Genomic DNA, 8,538 nt, shown 5'->3' with positions numbered 1-8,538 from the left:
GTGTGCCAGGGTCTCCCTCTTGCTGGAAAAGGGGCAAGTGTTGGGGAAGTCTGTGAATTGTGCCAGGTAGATACTCATGGCTCCATGAAGGAGCTGTCAGCTGATATCCCCGGTGGGCCATTGGACCAAAGGAAAGCACAGACTGGCCCACTGGGAGTCCTCTCCCTCCTTTGGTGGCAGCAGGTCCTGCCACTTGGTGTCGGGTTGAAAGGTGAGTAGGGAATCAGGCAGGGGACTGCAGGAAGAGAAAGGAGGGTAACATGGTTAAGGGAGTCAACTGCCCCTATGGAGATTTTAATTCTATCCCTGCTTCTGCCACAGAGTGCCTACGTGATCCTGGGCAAGTCACTTAAACCAAAACTTTTCACAGCTGGGCACTAATTGTGTGTTCCTCATTTTCTGGGTGCCTGACGAGATCCTGGGGTCTGCTTTGCAGATTGCTGAGCACTCATAGCTGCAACTGATGTCAATGGGAGGTGTGCTTTGAACATGTAAGTACTATATAATGCGAAGTACTCTTAAAAATCAGGTTCTACGCAACTCAAACTGGGCACCCAAAACTCTTAGAAACTTTTGACCTTCATCTCTCTGTGTCTCAGCTCCCCACCTGTGGGATAATACCATGCCCTCACCTCACAAGGGTGTTGTGAAAATAAATTTGTTAATACTTGTGAAGCACCAGATACTAAACTGATGAGCGTCAGAGAAAAGCCCATGAGGAAATTAATAAATGTGCGTAGTAGGGTTTGAATAGTTTGCAGCAAATAAAGTCTTGGGCCACACACTGAATAGTCAGGGAAAAACAAAATATTGAATAGCTGCTCATTCAGTAAGCACTGCCCAATCTGTGGACTGAATGAGGTTCTATGGAAAAAATAGCACGTGATCATGTAATTAAAGACTAGATCATAATGTGTATGCACAAGATGGCAGAGTTAAGGTTGCACAGGCAATGTGAATTCTGGCATCTCCTAACTTCGTAGTGCTTGACTTGACAGCCTTAATAATGTTCTTCTAATACAATTAAAGCAGGCGAAGCTTGGGATCCACGGTGTTCATATTCTTTCCATCCTTAAGGTCAGCTCAGTTAGTGTAAATCAGTGTAGCTTCAGAGAAATCAATGGAGCTACGTCTGGTCACACCAGCTGAGGATCTGGCCCACAAAGCTTTCTATAACCCAGGACTCATCCTAGCTGATGATGATCATCTAAAGTAATAAACAATGGAGAAAGTGTCAGAGTACACCACAGAGGCAAACTTGGACTTAAAGTGAATGACAGACCTTGATGTTAATGGACTCTTTCCATTAGACTATAATGAGATGGCCCTAGTCCAACATCCCAAATCCAAGCACTCCCTGAAGATTAGTACAGCACATCTGGTATTCCTATTGCACACTGGTATTTATCATCTGACAGAAATGTATTCAGGGCTTCATTATGAACTAAACAATTTTTTTTTTGAAGAGCTTGATTGAAGAACCTCCTTTGTAATCTTGCTCAGCCATCCATGTGGGCAGTAAAAATTTATTGTGCTGAACTGGGATATGCAAGAAATCCATTTTAAGCTAAAAAGGAAACAGAAGCAGTTTTTTATGTTAAAACCTTAAAAATATAAGAACATTCATACTGGGTCAGACCAAAGGTCCATCTAGCCCAGTATCCTGTCTTCCAACAGTGGCCAATGCCAGGTACTTCTGAGGGAATGAACAGATCAGGTAATCATCAAGTAATCCATCCCCTGTCACCCATTCACAGCTTCTGGCAAGGGGCTAGGGACACCATCCCAACCCATCCTGGATAACAGCCATTGATGGATCTATCCTCCATGAATTTATCTAGTTCTTTTTTGAATCCTGTTATAGTCTTGGCCTTCACAACATTCTCTGGCAAAGAGTTCCACAGGTTGACCGTGTATTGTGTGAAGTTTTTAGAGTTGCTTTTAGAGTTTGACAAGATACTTTAACCTGCCTGCGTCATGCCTGTTTTGATTAACTGCAGAGGAAAAGAGCCAGCAACCCACCACTGACAACCAACCATGCAACAACAAATTAAAGGACCTGAGGATGCTATTAGTATTTACTATTTGTATTGTTGTAGTATTACTCCTGGGGGCATTCTGCACCAAAAAATTAAAAATTCTATCCCAAAAAATTAAAAATTCTGTGCACAATATTTTTTAAATTCTGCAAATTTTGTTTGTCAAAATAACACTACGTCATCACACCAGTTTCAATTATTTTGGTAATTTATTTCAAAATACCTGTCAGCAAGTATGTCTGTAACAATACAGACACACAAAATTTCCCCTAGGCATACAGAGTTAAAGAAACCCCTATGACAACCCAGTTCCTGTTTCTCTGATCCCTTCCCCCTGCCAGAGCCGATCCAGGGGGCCAGACACCCACAACCCCTCCCTCACAGAGCACACCTGCGGGCCCCCCCCAGCCAATATACTCAAACCCCCTCCTCCCCAGAGCCCAACTGCGGGGGGCCCCCAGCCCAGATACCCATACCCCATCCCTCCCCCCAGAGCCCAGCTGCGGGGCTCCCCCTTGCCCAGACTCTCATTCCCTTCCGCCCCAGAGCCCAGGGATCCAGAGGGAGAAACAGCCTGATGCTTGGTCTCAGGCTTGCAGAATTTCCTGCACGTGGCCCTCTCCTTCCCTCAGGGCATGCTGGGAACTGCAGCTGCCAGGGACCCTCTAGCTCCCTCTCTCTCCCACGAGCCGCAAGATGGGTTCTGCAGAGTCCAGTGGCCCCTAGTTGTGGCTAGCAGCACTGCTGACCATTTCTGTGGGGGAAAGGAAATTCTGTGTGCACAACATTTATTTCTGCAAAATTCTGCATTGCGCAGTAGCACAGAATTTCCCCAGGAGTATAATATGTAGGAGCTCCAGTGTAGAGCTGGATCCCAACCCCAATGTGCTAGGTGTGATACAAACAAAAAGATGGTCCTTAAATTCCCTAAAATGGCCCTAAAATTCCTACTGAAATCAATGGGAACATGGCTGGTTAAAAGAAAGGAGGACTGAACCAGAAAATCTTGTCTGCAAATACAACAGAAGAAATCAAATATCAATTTTAAGCTCCCAAGTAGTTATTATCAAGCAGTGCAAAATGGCAATTAAAAGTATCAATCATCCCCTCAAATAAACAAAGCCGTAAGCAGCGGCAACTAATTTTGGTTACAATTTCTAACCTGTAAAAGAGAGCTCTCTGAAATTCATCTCTAGCATTCAGGGCTGGTGCTACCATTAAGGCGAACTAGGCGGCTGCCTAGGGCGCCAAGATTTGGGGACACCAAAAAGCGGTGCCCCCAATTTTTTTTTACAGTGTTCCTCCCCGAGTGCGCGGTCGCTGCTCCACTTCTCTCGCCTCCCAGGCTTGCAGCGCGAATCAGCTGTTTGGCACTGCAAGCCTGGGAGGAGAATTAGAGCGGGGGCGGCATGCTCGGGGAGGAAGCAGAGCAGAGGTGAGCTGGGGTGGGGAGGTGCCACATGGCTCCCTGGGCTGGGGGGGTGGGGAGCTGCCGCGGGGGTGCCTCAGGGCGGGGGGGAGCTGCCGCATGGCTCCCCACCCCAGCTCACCTCTGCTACGCCCCCTCCCCGAGCACGCCGTCAGCGCTCCACTTCTCCCACCTCCCAGGCTTGCGGCGCCAATCAGCTGTTTGGTGCCGCAAGCCTGGGAGGAGGCGGAGCAGAGGTGAGCTGGGGTGGGGAGCTGCCACACAGTTCCCCGGGGAGGGGGAGCTGGCGCGGGGAGGGCACCTCAGGGCCGGGGGGGGAGGGGAGCTGCCGCAGGGCGCTGCCACAGGGCTGGGGGGGGGGGGGCACAAGGTGGAAGTTTCGCCTAGGGCGCGAGACTTCCTTGCACCGGCCCTGCTAGCATTCCACTGCTGTAGTATCTATGGGCCCATAAATCCCCATTGGAGTAAATTTAAATTTTCCCATTGACTGCAAGGGGAGCAGGCTCTAAGCAAAGATGCTATATAAAGACTAGACTGGAATTTTTACTCTCACATTAGTGAATTTACACATGCAATTAGACCCATTCAGCTCAATGGGATTACTCATGTGAACAAGTGCTCACCAAAAGGAGAGTAAGGATTGCACAAACTAGCCTTAAGAAAACAGAGGGACAATGGAAGTTAATTCCCAAACCATCTATCCCTTTCAACAGTGAACTAAACAACCTTGTTATAAGAAAGCTAGTTTGAAGTGGCTCCATTTTAAACCTCAGCCACTCCAGTGCTATCCAGGTGGCTAGGAAAAGCCACACTTAGCGATGACTAGTCACGACCAATAAGGTATTTAGCTCCCATCCACAGCGCAGAGATTTTAAATAAAAAAAAAAAAAGAGGAAGAAAAGGTTACAAAAAATGTTCAGTCTTTGTTTTATTGAGTTACAACAAATGAGCAACAAGTTAGAAAAGTTGATTTTATTCAAATTCCCTAGAATTATATTTGTGCAGTGTACTGAAATATGGGTAAGTCTCCAAAAGACAACTAGTCAGATTGCAACATTTTAACCAGATATCTCTCATGCGTGCTGGCTCACTCTAAAATAAAAAGGTTAGGGTTATTTGAAAAAAGTGCACTCGGGGATCTAGAACTGATCTAACAATTTAGTGGCAAGGGTTAAAGGAAATGTATGTTGTGCACTACAACATCTAAAGCTGAAGGGCAGACAAAAAATATAGTCCATCTTTGTACCGACTAAAGAAATATGAACAAGTTCATTTATGAAGAATCTTCATTTCCCCATTGTCACTCCTTTTTGGGGTTGTAATGCATGTAAAAAAGAGAAAAAAAGGTGCTCAAATAAGACAGAGGCATGCTATTAAGGTCTTCAGAGGTCTGTGGCTCTAGCTGGCATTTGATGGTTGGGCAAGGGTGAGATACAGCAGTTGGAAAGGAGATTTGCCCCTCCATTGCACAGAAATGTGGAGAGTTAAATAATTTAGCCAACAGCAGGTAGTTTTTTTGTTTGTTTTTTAAAGAAAGCTGAACAAGCAACAACACCACAAACCTCTTGATGCATTCGGCGGGCTGAAATGTAAACCATCATTGGGGTGAAAATCCAGGATCAGCTACTGATGCACCACATTGAAAAGATTCCAAAATTTTAATATTTTAAAACTGAAGCAGATATAGTGGTTACTAATTCTAAAAACAAAAAACCCTCAAACCTTGCAACGGGATGATCTGAAAAAGTAACTTGCACCAATTAAAAAGGTAACAAAATTCCCACTTTGTACAAATCAGTTCCAGTAGAGGAAGAGGGTGAGAGGAAGGGAAGCTAGGGAGAAACCTATGTACAAGGATCCTTTCTTCTTTAATGCGGTAGTAGGACTTTGGCACTATGAACAATTCCATATCAATGCTCCACGATATTTCTCACTGTGCCTCTGCAAGCGTGGTTCGACTCAGAGTTGCAACTCATTGGTTATCTTGTCCCAAGTAGGAAAATAGATGGTTATCCTGTTTTCAAAGAGAGTTTTCCCCCTTGATTATCACGACAGCACGACTGATTGGCATCCCTACAAAAATCAAAAATGAGAAATATTTTATTTTTTAAATAAATGATGAGCACACATTCACACTGTCAATGTTCCTCTTCACATTTATAGTGCTATTATATTTTATATTAACTGTACCTTGAGGCCTTCCCAATAGTGTGCCAGAGTTTTACAATTTACAGAGCATTTAATTAATACTTCCTCATACAGATTTCTAATGCTAACATAAAATAGGCCTCATTCTTCACTGAATCTGTATGATTTATGAGTGTCTGATTCTTCACTGCCTTGTACCTTGTGTAGTCACTGACACTTCTGAGAAGTGGGTATAATATGCTATTGTTCTGAACAGATGTCTATGATTACACAAAGTGCAAAGTAATGAAGAATCAGGCCCCTCTATATCACATAGTTGCTAGCTTTCCTGTGGTTTATTGGCCCCAATGCCTCATGAATAAAGGACTCTTCTATCTCCTAGAATTGGAAGGGACCCTGAAAGGTCATTGAGTCCAGCCCCCTGCCTTCACTAGCAGGACCAAGTACTGATTTTGCCCCAGATCTCTAAGTGGCCCCCTCAAGGATTCAACTCACAATCCCTCCCTTCTTGAAGCAGGGATTTAACAAACCTCTGAACCAATTAAAAGACACCCCCGAGTTCTCGTGTCATTTCAGATGGGGATGTACTGGACCAATTTACAATGAGGTTATTACAGTAGAGATTTGTTTTGAAATATGAAAATTAGTGAAGTGTTGAGTCTGAGTGAAAGTGCAAACATCAGTTTACTCTGAAGTGGAGTCCAGTAGTGACAGATAGGCAGATCCTGTATAGTTTTCAAAACCCATCAAACACCATTGTGTGAAAGCATGTTTAAAAACGTTGTGTGAGTCATTCATTCCAGACCTTTTGTTAATATTGCCAATTAGTCTTATTTTCTGAGAACACCATTCATCATTCAGGATGCAGGGCAAACCGGTCTGTTAGTATGAAATGGTGCACACACACAGGCGGTAAAAAAATTCCCAGGCCCTGTTGTCTTTGCTCAGCAAAACTCCCATTGAAATCAACGGGAATTTGCAATTGTTGTATCAGGCTGAGTTGTTTCATCTATTTAGGGATTTACACCTTGCTCCTGAGAGGAACTGAGCCCCAAAAGCCCCATTGAGTTCAGTGGGAGTTGTAAGTGCTCAGCATCTCAGGATCAAACCCACAGGCCATTCTAGACCATTTTGGGTTCATGCAGCTCCTGCTGAGGTCAGTGGCAAAACTTGTACTGACTTTATTGGGAACAGGATCAAGCACTTGGGGCCCACCCCTGCAGTCCGTATTCCAACCCGCAATGACATCAATGGTACCAGTGGCAGATGCCTTTTAGGATAGAGCCCTAAATCCCTAAAGAATTGAGAACTTGAATGAAAAGGGAGGGAAACCCCAATATTGCAACTATCCTTTTACCAAACCAACCACCCATCTAGGGCCGGGCCAGGCTACATGACAGGTTGAGTCACATAGGAAGTTGAGGGCACCAGCAGGCACCGTGCAGTACAGGGGCTGAATGCACAAAATGATGTGTACATTTGGCAAACAGTGAGTCGGAAACTTCTTTGTAAGCACTTCCAGGGTTGCCTTTGGTAAATCTCTGCGAAGCTCCACTCTGTGCCTGACTCACTTGCAAGGAAGGAACACCCTGCCCCACCCCTGCAGTGAGATAGTGGAGAAGACTGTGGTGGAGATATGGACTGCTGAGAACAAAGAAGGCACATGTACGTGTTTCAGCAGCTGAGGAATAAGATTCTCATAGGCCAGGGATCGGCAACCTTTGGCACGCGGCTCACCCGGGTAAGCATCCTGGCAGGCTGGGCCTGTTTGTTTACCTGCTGTGTCCGCAGGTTCAGCCGATCGCGGCTCCCACTGGCCGCGGTTCGCCGCTCCAGGCCAATGGGAGCTGCTGGAAGCGGCACAGGCCAAGGGATGTGCTGGCCGCCACTTCCCGCTGCCCCCATTGGCCTGGAACGCCAGTGGGAGCCGCAATCGGCCGAACCTGCAGACACGGCAGGTAAACAAACCGGTCCGGCCCGCCAGGGTGCTTACCCTGGCGAGCTGTGTGCCAGAGGTTGCCAATCCCTGTCATAGGCGATGGTAACAGCTCTAAACAGGAAGCTCATGCAACTGTCAGAAAAGGGAAACCCCCCCATCTTTGAACTGGTGGTCTTTGAAAGTAAAAAGCCCTGCTTCAGAGAGAAACTGGTCTCGGGACCGCCCCAGTGGGAGACAGTGATGTGAAGAAAATCAGCAGTAATTACTAACCTTGCTGGCATTATCTGTTCCCACTCTCATGCCTGCCCATATTTGTGTTGTATTTAGGACCAAATTCCGCTTGTCTGACTGGCACAAATTGTAAACGGGGAATAATTCCACTGTGGTAAATGGAACTACACCAATATAAAAGTGGTGCAAATCATATCAGAATCAGGCCCATTGACATCATTGTGAGTAGGATTTAGGGTCTCATTTGGGGCAGAGCACCTTCAAAATCATTGTCTTCAGTGCACCGGGCAGGAGGCACTCAGCACCTGGCAGGAGTGAATTCTTAGCCCTTAAACTGTAAGCTCTTTAAGGGTACAGGGAATTATTATTAATTCCCCTCACCGTCAATCCTTTAGTCAAATTCCAGTTTGGATAATAATATTCTGCTTAGCAAGAATCCTCCTCCGCTTTCACAAGGTACAGTATTAATCATCACTTTCTGTCTTAAACTGATGTATAGTGCTGTTGTGGGCTGTTGGAGAGGCATATTTTGAGTAGGGAAAATCCAGGGTACTTCCAGTGACTTTAATTGAGTTACTTATACTGCTTTAAACTGAGAAAAGAATCTGGTCCAGCATTAGGTGGGTTAGGATCAAAATTTAGGTTTAATTTTTAATACAATAAGTTGTACAAAACCTGCTATGAAGAGGGGTCAAAGATTTAAAAAAAAAATGAAGAAAATTAGAACCATCTGTCTTGAGGAAAAAATGAAC

At 45.3% G+C, this 8,538-nt stretch overlaps 1 protein-coding gene across 8 annotated transcripts in view; it reads right to left on the bottom strand.

Moving 5' to 3' along the window:
- Positions 1–4,371: 4,371 nt before the first annotated feature.
- The window catches only part of ZHX2 (zinc fingers and homeoboxes 2), a 119,556-nt gene continuing 115,389 nt past the window's right edge, over positions 4,372–8,538 (bottom strand). For all 8 annotated transcript variants that reach the window (XR_010598980.1, XR_010598981.1, XM_065586076.1 and 5 more), the window contains one exon: positions 4,372–5,541. The gene's annotated coding sequence lies outside the window, so the exon portion shown is untranslated. The remainder of the gene's footprint in view (positions 5,542–8,538) is intronic.

Source organism: Chrysemys picta, chromosome 2 (genome assembly GCF_011386835.1).
Source record: "Chrysemys picta bellii isolate R12L10 chromosome 2, ASM1138683v2, whole genome shotgun sequence".
Taxonomy (NCBI): Eukaryota; Metazoa; Chordata; order Testudines; family Emydidae; genus Chrysemys; species Chrysemys picta.
The sequence above is the reverse complement of the archived record's forward strand: the minus strand, read 5'-3'. Positions and strand labels throughout refer to the sequence as shown.